Source organism: Equus przewalskii, chromosome 14 (genome assembly GCF_037783145.1).
Source record: "Equus przewalskii isolate Varuska chromosome 14, EquPr2, whole genome shotgun sequence".
In the NCBI taxonomy this organism is placed as follows: Eukaryota; Metazoa; Chordata; class Mammalia; order Perissodactyla; family Equidae; genus Equus; species Equus przewalskii.
Genome location: NC_091844.1, coordinates 11,839,580 through 11,849,114, shown reverse-complemented (window position 1 = coordinate 11,849,114; position 9,535 = coordinate 11,839,580).

Below are 9,535 nucleotides of genomic sequence, written 5' to 3'. Positions count from 1 at the left end.
CCCTGAGCTCCCCCAGGAGCTGGGTGAGTGGGGAGTACATGGGTACAGCTGAGCTGCAGCTATGACAGAAGGTGAGGGAGGGGTTGGATGAGGTTGGAAATTCCCTGTTCTATGCAGCAGGCAGAGCCCATCACTGCAAGGAATGGCAGGCTCTTTAGAAGGAATAGAAGCCATGGGTCTAGAGAAGCCGTCCTGGGGCTTTGGATGTTAACCTGGCCTGAAGTCCTGAACTAGCCTGATGATGGCTACTTCCAAAAGTCAGATTGAGGGTTGTTGGCTGTAGGGGGGAAGCCAAGAAGTCAAGATTAGCCTAAATACTGATGGAAAAAACCTGAAGATTAACGTGTAAGGAGCCCAATTGCAAAAACGTGGTTGTATTTCTTTAAATCGTATTCTGCTTGGTATTTCTTTAAACAACTAGACTCATGTATGACTGTTTCGTAATAAAGATTTCTATTTTCTATCATGAAGACTTTTATAATGTCCCAATATTTCTCATTGAAAATGGTAGCTCGGGGGGCCAGCCCCGTGGCTGAGTGGTTAAGTTCGCGCGCTCCGCTTCAGCGGCCCAGGGTTTCACTGGTTCCAATCCTGGGCATGGACATGGCACTGCTCATCCGGCCATGCTGAGGCGGCGTCCCACATGCCACAACTAGAAGGACCCACAACTAAAAGAAATAGACAACTATATACTGGGGGTGCTTTGGGGAGCAAAAGGAAAAATAATATCTTTAAAAAAGAAAATGGCAGCTCAGAAAGCATTAGAGGTAGACAGGTTTGGGTTTCAATACTTGTCTCTGTTGACTTAGTTGTATGACCTTGGGCAAGTTACTTAATCTCTTTGGGACTCAGTTTTACTGTCTACAAAAGGAGAGTAATAATAACACCTACCTCACAGAATTGCTCGAAGTATTTAAATGAGGAAAGGAGTGGAAAGCCCCGCACCTGGCAAGTAGCGCTCAATAAATGGGAGCTATTCTTTTAAATTGTTACTTGTCCCTTCACATCTGGATTATATTGGCAGCTTCTTGGCTGGACTGCCTCCCACCCCCATTCGCCCAAAACACTGCCAACAATTAACCTTCCAAACTTTTTACTTTCCATCATTTCACTTCCCCAATAAGAACTTTCTGTTCCTCCCTAATTAGATTAAGACTAAACTCCAGTTTGTAGGCCAATGTCCCAGGACTTTGGCTGTTACTTTGAAAGAAACTGGGAGCCTCTGGAAGGTTTTGATAGAGGAGGTTTATAATCTAACTTATGTTTTTAAAGGATCACTCTGGCTGCTGGCTTGAGAACAGACTATATGTAGTAGGGCAAGGGTGGAAGTAAAGCAGACCATGTGTATTCGTAATGCGGGTGAGAAAGGAAGGGGCCGGGACCTGGGTGGTGACAGCAGAAACAGGGAGAGGGAGCTGGATTTTAGATGTATTTTCAAGGTACAGCTAACAGGATTTACTGTTGGATCAGAGAGAGATTTGAGAGGAATAAAGAATGGCTCCAAGATTTTTGGCCACAGCAGCTGGGAAGTTGGAACTGCCATGTACTAAGAGAAGGGAAATTATGGGAGATATGTGTTTTGGAGGAAAGATCAATATTTTAATTTTGGTGACACTAGGTTTCTGTGTCTATTGGACATCTAAGCAGAGAACAGGCCCTCCGACCCCAACCATCACCCCAGTAAGACCAAATTCCCAATCTTTAAGAGAAGATGTTGGAGGTCAGGGTAGGAGGGAGTTTGTTAGTTGATCAGCGTTCAGTAGAGGATTTTCCCTCCCCTCCTATGATGGCTCGCCTCCAAATGGTCCCCAGTGATCCCTGCCATCTGCTATTTATGCCCTGTGTAGTCCCCTCCCACAGAGCACCAGTTTGTGTCCATTTGATCAATAGAAAATGGAAGATGTGGTAGTTTGTCACTTCTAAGGCTAGGTCATAAAAGACACTGTGGTTTCTATCTTGGTCTTTCTCTCTTGGATCACTTACTCTGGGGAAAGCCAGCTACCCTGCTGTGAATAGCCCTATGGACAGGTCCTTATGACAAAGAACTGAGGCCTCCTGCCAACAGCCATGTGAGTGAGCCTGGAAGTGGATCTTCCAGCCTCACTCAAGCCTTCAGATGACTGCAGCTCTGGGCAACATCTTGACTTCAACTCACAACAAACTCTGAGCTAGAACCACCCAGATAAACTGCTTCCTAATTCCTGACCTGCAGAAACCATGACATAATAAATGTTTATTATTGTAAGTCACTACGTTCTGGGGGTAATTTGTTGTGTACCAATAGGTAACTAACATACCTTTCAAAGTCAAGTGAAGGGGGTGTTCCAAGAATACTTGGGGGTTCCTGCAAAAAGGGAGACCGGTATCTTATTCCATGATCAGACTTCTGCTCAAGCAGCAGACTTGCTGTTTCGTCCTATGACTCCTAGAGCAAAAGGCGGAGAGAACTGGAGAGCGACCTGGGGCAGAGAGAGGGGCCAGTAGTGGAGTGGTCTATACTGCAACCATTGGGTGGAGTCATCCAAGAGGGGCTGCCTGACAGGCAAAGGGCACCCCCACAGCAAGAAGCTGGGAGCAAGGAGTCCCAACAGGGCCTGAATTGAACCTTCCACTACAAGAAACCAACACTGGACACAAGCCACACTCAGTCAAGCAGCAACAACCACAAAGAAGAATGTTTAAACTGTGGGAGATTAAGAGAAATTTCCCCTCTCGCCCCACCCAGGAGAAGTTTGGCCCTGAAAAGGAAGAGAGAAGTATGCCAGAATCAACACATGACCCCTGCGCTCGACACCAGGCACATGCACACACACAACCAACACTTCCCTCCCCCCACTACCGGCTGCAGTGATGGGAGGGTTGAAAGGCTGACCAAGGCGTTTCCCTCCACCAAGTCCCTGGAGCAGAACCTGGACCCCGAGCCTGGAAAACGATGACACAATGGGGGCACAGGTGATATAAATCAGAAATGAGGCAGTAGTTTTTAATGGACCTGTCTGGACTTTTAATACTAAAAGTCACTCCAAAGCTGTAGATCCTCTAGAAATACAAGAAGGGAGGGGAAAAAGAAATTGGTTCAAAGCCTTGACTGGAAAAGAAATAAAACCCTGTCATGTTAAGGTCCCACCTAGTCAAGATTCCTCAATCAACAGATTACAGTTCTGTTCCTGTAACCCCCATCTTCAGAGGGGCAGCACAGTGCAGGGGTTAAGAAGGTTTGGATTCAAGATGGGTTCAAACAGGATCGAAATTCATCTTTGTGTGATCTGAGTAGGTTTCTGAAGATTTCCAGATCTCCCTTTTCTCATCGGTAAAATAAAAGTAAAAAAAAAAAGGCGATGAATAATGATACTTCCCTTCCAGGGCGTGGTGAGCTGAACGGACGCAGCAGCGCAGTCAGCAGGGAGAGGGGACAGAGCAGCAGACGGCTTGGTGCTCCTATGATCTCCATTTAGGGAGCCTCCCCCCATATAAAAGCCCAGGCCAGAGTCCTGATTGGCCCTTCCTGGTGTCTTGTCCACCCTAGGTTAGTTGTTGTGGCCTGGGGTACTTTTCTCCAGGCCTGGTCAGTTGCTCATTCCCATTAGAACACATGGGAACGGGGATGGGACAGGTCCCCAGAGGAGGTACCATTCCCAGAAGAACGGGACAGGAAGCTGGACAGATGAGAATGGCAGATGCCCACCACATCTGATCTTGCTGATCTCGCCTTGACCTTCCTCCCTTGGTCGTCCAGGAAGAATTATACATCAAAGAATTTAAATGAGGACAGAAGCTGGTTATCTAATCCAGTCCCCTCAAGTTAAAGATAAAGATCCGGAGGCCCAGCAAGATGAGCTGGTTGCCGAAGGCTCTGCAGGTTTTTTGTGCTTTGGCAATTGTTTGGGACAAACCTGCCTGCCGAAGTCTGGACACTTGGGAAACAATAAGATTTGGGAATCAGGAACTTGCCTTGTTGATCTGCCTGGGGTAACTTATTGCCACATTTGGATTATGTCAGGCACTGTGGACGTGGGTGGGTATCATTTACAAAGAGAGCATCTGCCTCCCACTAGACCTGTAGGCTTCCTCCAAAAGGAATTCCAGCGGATGCCCGTGAGCAATGAAAAAGACCAGTATTTTTCCATCTGAAGATCTGTCAAGAAATCTATTTAGTTGGTCAAGATGAGATTTTTGTTTTCTTCTTTTTTTTTGAGGAAGATTAGCCCTGAGCTAACATCCGTGCCCATCTTCCTCTATTCTATATGTGGGACGCCTGACACAGCGTGGCTTCATAAGCAGTGAGTAGGTCCACACCCGGAATCCAAACCAGTGAACCCCAGGCCACTTAACCGCTGAGCCACTGGGTCTGCCCCCAGGTTTTTTTTGTTTTTTTTTTTTTAAGAAATAGGAGAGAGCAAAAATTATATGAAGGGGTAAATATGTCTTGCGAAACAGTCTTCTCAGTTGTAATTTTATACATAAAGCTCCTGGCTACATGTTTCCTCCTCACTTCTCACCCCCGGCCACTACACATTATTGCTACTCCCTGTGAAGAGAAATCCAATTCATTCCACAAATGCACGTGGAACGCTGGGCATTTCGGATACAGAGACGACTGACAGTTTTTTCCCTTGAGGGACCCTCAACCCCGTGGGAAATGGCCTCCAGTCCACAACAGGGAGGAGAAGAAAATGAAGAGGCAGAGGGTGGTAGATTACTTGCAGAAAAACCATCCCTGGCCAGTGGAATGGGGGTAGGGGAACGTCCATTTTCTACTTTATACACCTGGTGTCATTTGAATTTGTTGCAATGAACATGTATAACTTAGCAATTTTAAAAAAGCCCAGTAAAAATAGGAAAATACACAAATGAATAAATGAATGAAATGTAATGTGAAAGTCCTGGCCTGGGGGAAGGAAACAAAATAATGTATTTCTTTCTTTTTGGTAGGGAAGATTGGCCCTGAGCTAACATCTGTTGCCAATCCTCCTCTTTTTGCTTGAGGAAGATTGTTGCTGAGCTAACACGTGTGCCAGTCTTCCTCTATTTTGTATGTGGGATGCTGCCACAGCATGGCTTGATGAGCGGTGTGTAGGTCTGTGCTCAGGATCCCAGCCCACAAACCATGCCAAAGCAGAGCATGTGAACTTAACCACTACACCACTGGGAGGCCCCGAAAAGAAATAATATTTACAGAGTAGTGCTTTTAAACACGACCTCATGGGGCCGGCCCCGTGGCTGAGTGGTTAAGTTCACATGCTCCACTTCGGTGGCCCAGGGTTTTGCCAGTTTGGATCCTGGGTGTGGACATGGCACCGTTCATCAGGCCATGCTGAGGTGGCATCCCACATGCCACGACTAGAAGGACCCACAACTAAAATATACAACTACATACCGGGGGGTTTTGGAGAGAAAAAGGAAGAAAACATAAAATCTTTAAACAGGACCTCGTTTAGTCCTTTCAATATAGCAAGAAGAGTCTCTTGATCCTCATCTTAAAAATGGAAAAACTGAGGGGCTGGCCCCGTGGCCGAGTGGTTAAGTTCGCGCACTCCGCTGCAGGCGGCCCAGTGTTTCATTGGTTCGAATCCTGGGCGCGGACATAGCACTGCTCATCAAACCACGCTGAGGTAGCGTCCCACATACCACAACTAGAAGAAGCCACAACGAAGAATATACAACTATGTACCGGGGGGCTTTGGGGAGAAAAAGGAAAAACTAAAATCTTTAAAAAAAAAAAAAAAAAGAGGAAAAACCGGAGCTGGTCTGGTGGCATAGTGGTTAAGTTAATGCACTCTGCTTTGGTGGCCCGAGGTTCACCGGTTTGGATCCTGGGCATGGACCTAGCACTGCTCATGAAGACATGCTGAGGCAGCATCCCACGTAGATGAACTAGAAGGACCTACAACTAGGATACACAACTATGTTCTGGGGCTTTGGGGAGAAAAAAAAAGAGGAAGATTGGCAAAAGATGTTCGCTCAGCAAAAATCTTCCTCACCAAAAAAAAAAAAAAAAAAGGGAAAACCAAAGGCCCTAAGAGGCAAAGAATCTTGCCCCAGTTCACTACCTGATAAGGGACAGAGCCCACGACATTTCTGCTACAGTCTTTTTCCATCTGCCAACCAAAAAAAAAGGGTCAGAAACTAGGGACAATGACTCCAAGAACTTTGTTTTCAAGCTTTCGTAAATACTACTCAATGTTTGTCATCTTGCTCTTTCTTGTTTTTCTCCAGTGATTAACAGTTAATATCTTCAAATAAAAAAGTGTCTTTGTGTTTTCAGAGGCAGAAGGAAAAACTTGCTGGGGTGGCCAGTCTTGGGGACAGAGGGTGCTCCAGCGCACAATAGGAGGAGGGACACAGAAAGGAAAAGAGCAGGCAGAGTCCTAGGTCCACTCAGACCCTCAGACCTGGCGCTGCCTGGGACTCCTCCTGGAGGCCCAGGGGCCCTAGTACAGCAGAGGCTTTCTGGCAGGCCTTGCCTTGCAGTCGTCAGGTCTCTGCAATCCCAAGTGAGAGGTTTCCTTCTCTCCCAGCTTGCTACCCTTTGCAGCCTGAGCCCCTTTGGGCAGTGAAAGCCCCTCCTGTCTCCCCTCCACCAGCTCTGCCTCTGCCCCAGCCTCCTTTCTTCCCTCACCACAGTGGCTCGGGGGCCGCACGCAGTCTTGCTTAGTCCTCGGTGGTCCCCCTCAGCCTTCTTTCTTCCCCCATCATCCCCTACTGATTTTCTCCCTCTGCAGGAAAGGGAAGGGAAAGAAGAAGACTGTGGCTGAAGGTGGATGGAGAGACATAATGGAGCTAAGGAAATTTGAGTGTCCTCTAAAACTCTGGGCCTCATCATTTCCATCACCGTCACGGTTACAGATCATGTTTATTGAGCTATTACCACGGGCCAGGCATCCTCTCACTCAGCACTCAAGAATGTTCCAGAGTCCCAGGTCACACAGGCCATCTGTGGCCATGCCAGCCCCACACTGTGCCTCCAGACGTGTGCCTGAACCCCCATGCTGGGGCATCCTGCCTCCGTGGTCCTGTCCCAAAGGAGAAAAATTTGTCCTATAGCCTTGGGAGCCTGAAGCCTACCCAATTAATACAAACGCTCCCTCCCTTTTCCTGCTCTGGTATGGGCCTTCCCGTCAGAGGCACATCCTTTTACTGGCCCAGATTCACTGACCTGATATTTTCATCCCCTCCTCTGGCTCAGTGAAGCATCTGTCCTAGGTACAAATCATGACGCCAGGTCCTAATGTCCCCACTTGCTGGGATGATGTGAGTTGGGATTTGAGACAAGGCACCATCCCAGCTAATCCCAAGCTTGCTCGTCCCTTTGTGGAGGGATGCCTGCCCCTTCCCTCTTGAGACAATTTAATGGCGTGGATGTATCCGCGAATATTCTGCTCAGGCTTATTGTACACTTACAGACAGCCAGTGAACAGGCCACTGCATGTACTGATGATGGCCCGTGTCTCACCCTGAAAAGGTACCCCACTGCTCCCAACCAGGCTCTCATTCCCCAAGGCCCATGGCATCCCCCGAGGAACTCTGCCTGGCGCCGGATCATAGGAGGCTTCAGCCTCTGACCCTCACCAGTGGACAGGCAGCTTCTCTGCCAGCAGCTCCCTATCTTGGAGACCCAGAGGTTGGAAAGGGCTAAGAATCCAGCCTGGGAGGGTTCCAGACTAGAGAGTGGAACAGGAGATCCTAGGTTACTAATTCAGGATCTGGTTCATCATTGGATCCTCAGTGTCAGCACAAGGCCACAGGGCCTAAACCCGAGAAGAACCTGTCAGGTCCAAGGATCTCATGGACGGAGGGCTTTGAGATGCTGAGGTGTCAGACCCTTCTGAGAAAGACCTTCCCAAACTCCTTACTTGCAAACGGAGGCAACTCAGGTGAGTAAAGGCTTCCACCCAGAGGCAGAGAAACAGGTTGGCCCCCAAAGAAGAGGGCCTTCTCACTTGCAGTCACCGTCTGCCATTTTCACAGCCTGGCTCACAAGAGTCACACAGGCGTCCAGGCTTCCTGACTCTTCATATTAACAGACCTCCATCTCCATGTCATCCCCACCACTCTGTGGGAGAGGTTTTTCACCTCCAGAGGTGGAAAGGTTAAACTCTCTAACCAGGGATGCAAGCCTGGCAGTGGATGAATCTGGACTCCAGTCTGGGCCTCCACTGCCTCCTCCAACACTCTCTGTGTCATGTTACATTCATCTTTTACTCACAGACTCTTGTCTCCTCCGCTAGATCAAAGGATCTGCTCTATTCACTTTATCACAGATGTGAATATAATCATGGATGGGTGTAATTAAATGAACTTTGGGAGAGACTGATTTTTCCTACCAGACCCTCAACCACCCCTCCTGCTTTTCACCCAAGTATCTCGAAAGCTTGTTTTTCCCTTCCCTTTGTTGGCTTCTGTCTTCGGACTCAGTGCATACATAGAGAGCTTCTGAGTAGAGACAATCTGAAAAGGGCAAAATAAAAATAGCCAATGGGTCAACAAAGGAACGGGAAAGTCTTTAAGTATGGTGGGGGAGGGCAGTAGTCCTAAAGCCAGCTGGGAAGAGATGAGGCGGGGTGGGCAGAAGCCTCCTCAAGAGCTGGGCTTGCTCTGAGGCAAGGCAGGTAGCTCATGCTGGTGGGTGGAGATGAAAGAGAACAGTCGGTCAAAGGTTCTGCTTTCTGCTTTTGTTCTGTCTCGGCCAGTGCCCATCCCAAAGCTCCTGTTCCCTAAAAAACTGGCCCGCAGGACCTTCACTGTGGAATGTGAAAACCTGCCTTCAAGGGACCGCTTCCGGCTGGCCTAGTATGCAAGCCCTCTGCTAACAGTGCTTAATTTCATCAGGCCTCCACCCCCACACCTCCTTCCATAACACTGTATGATTGTTCCTCTCTGTTTAGACTTTTTCTGGCTGGTATTGATTGTTACTTTTTCTTTTTTTTCTTTTTTGAGGAAGATTAGCTCTGAGCTAAATCCACTGCCAATCCTTCTCTTTTTGCTGAGGCAGAGTGGCCCTGAGCTAACATCCATGCCCATCTTCTTGTACTTTATAGGTGGGATGCTGCCACAGCATGGCGTGATAAGCAGTGGGTAGGTCTGCACCTGGGATCTGAACTGGCGAACCCTGGGCCGCCCAAGCTGAACACACACTTAACCGCTATGCCACCGGGCTGGCCCGATTATTGCTTTTATTGGCAAACAGCACATCAAAATAAAAATAAACACAAGTGTTTGTGCAGAGAGAGATTAAAGTGGATTGTGTCTCCAGGGCTGGGGAAAAGACTTGCTGTGAGACCCTGTGGTCAGCCTGGTCCCTGATTCTTCCCTCAGCGCACCTCTGCAATTATGATCGGGATGTTTGTCTGTCTCCTGCCCCCTAACAGGGTGGGCAGCTGCGGTCTTCCCCACACACCCTAAGTGTTTGGCACTTAATTCAAGGTAATTCATAGCTACCAACTGACACGGCGGTAGGGCTGTCCAGGAAGCAGTCATTTCAGGGCTAGGCTGGGGCGGCACCTCTCAGCTTGTTTCCACATGCAGCTGCCCCAGC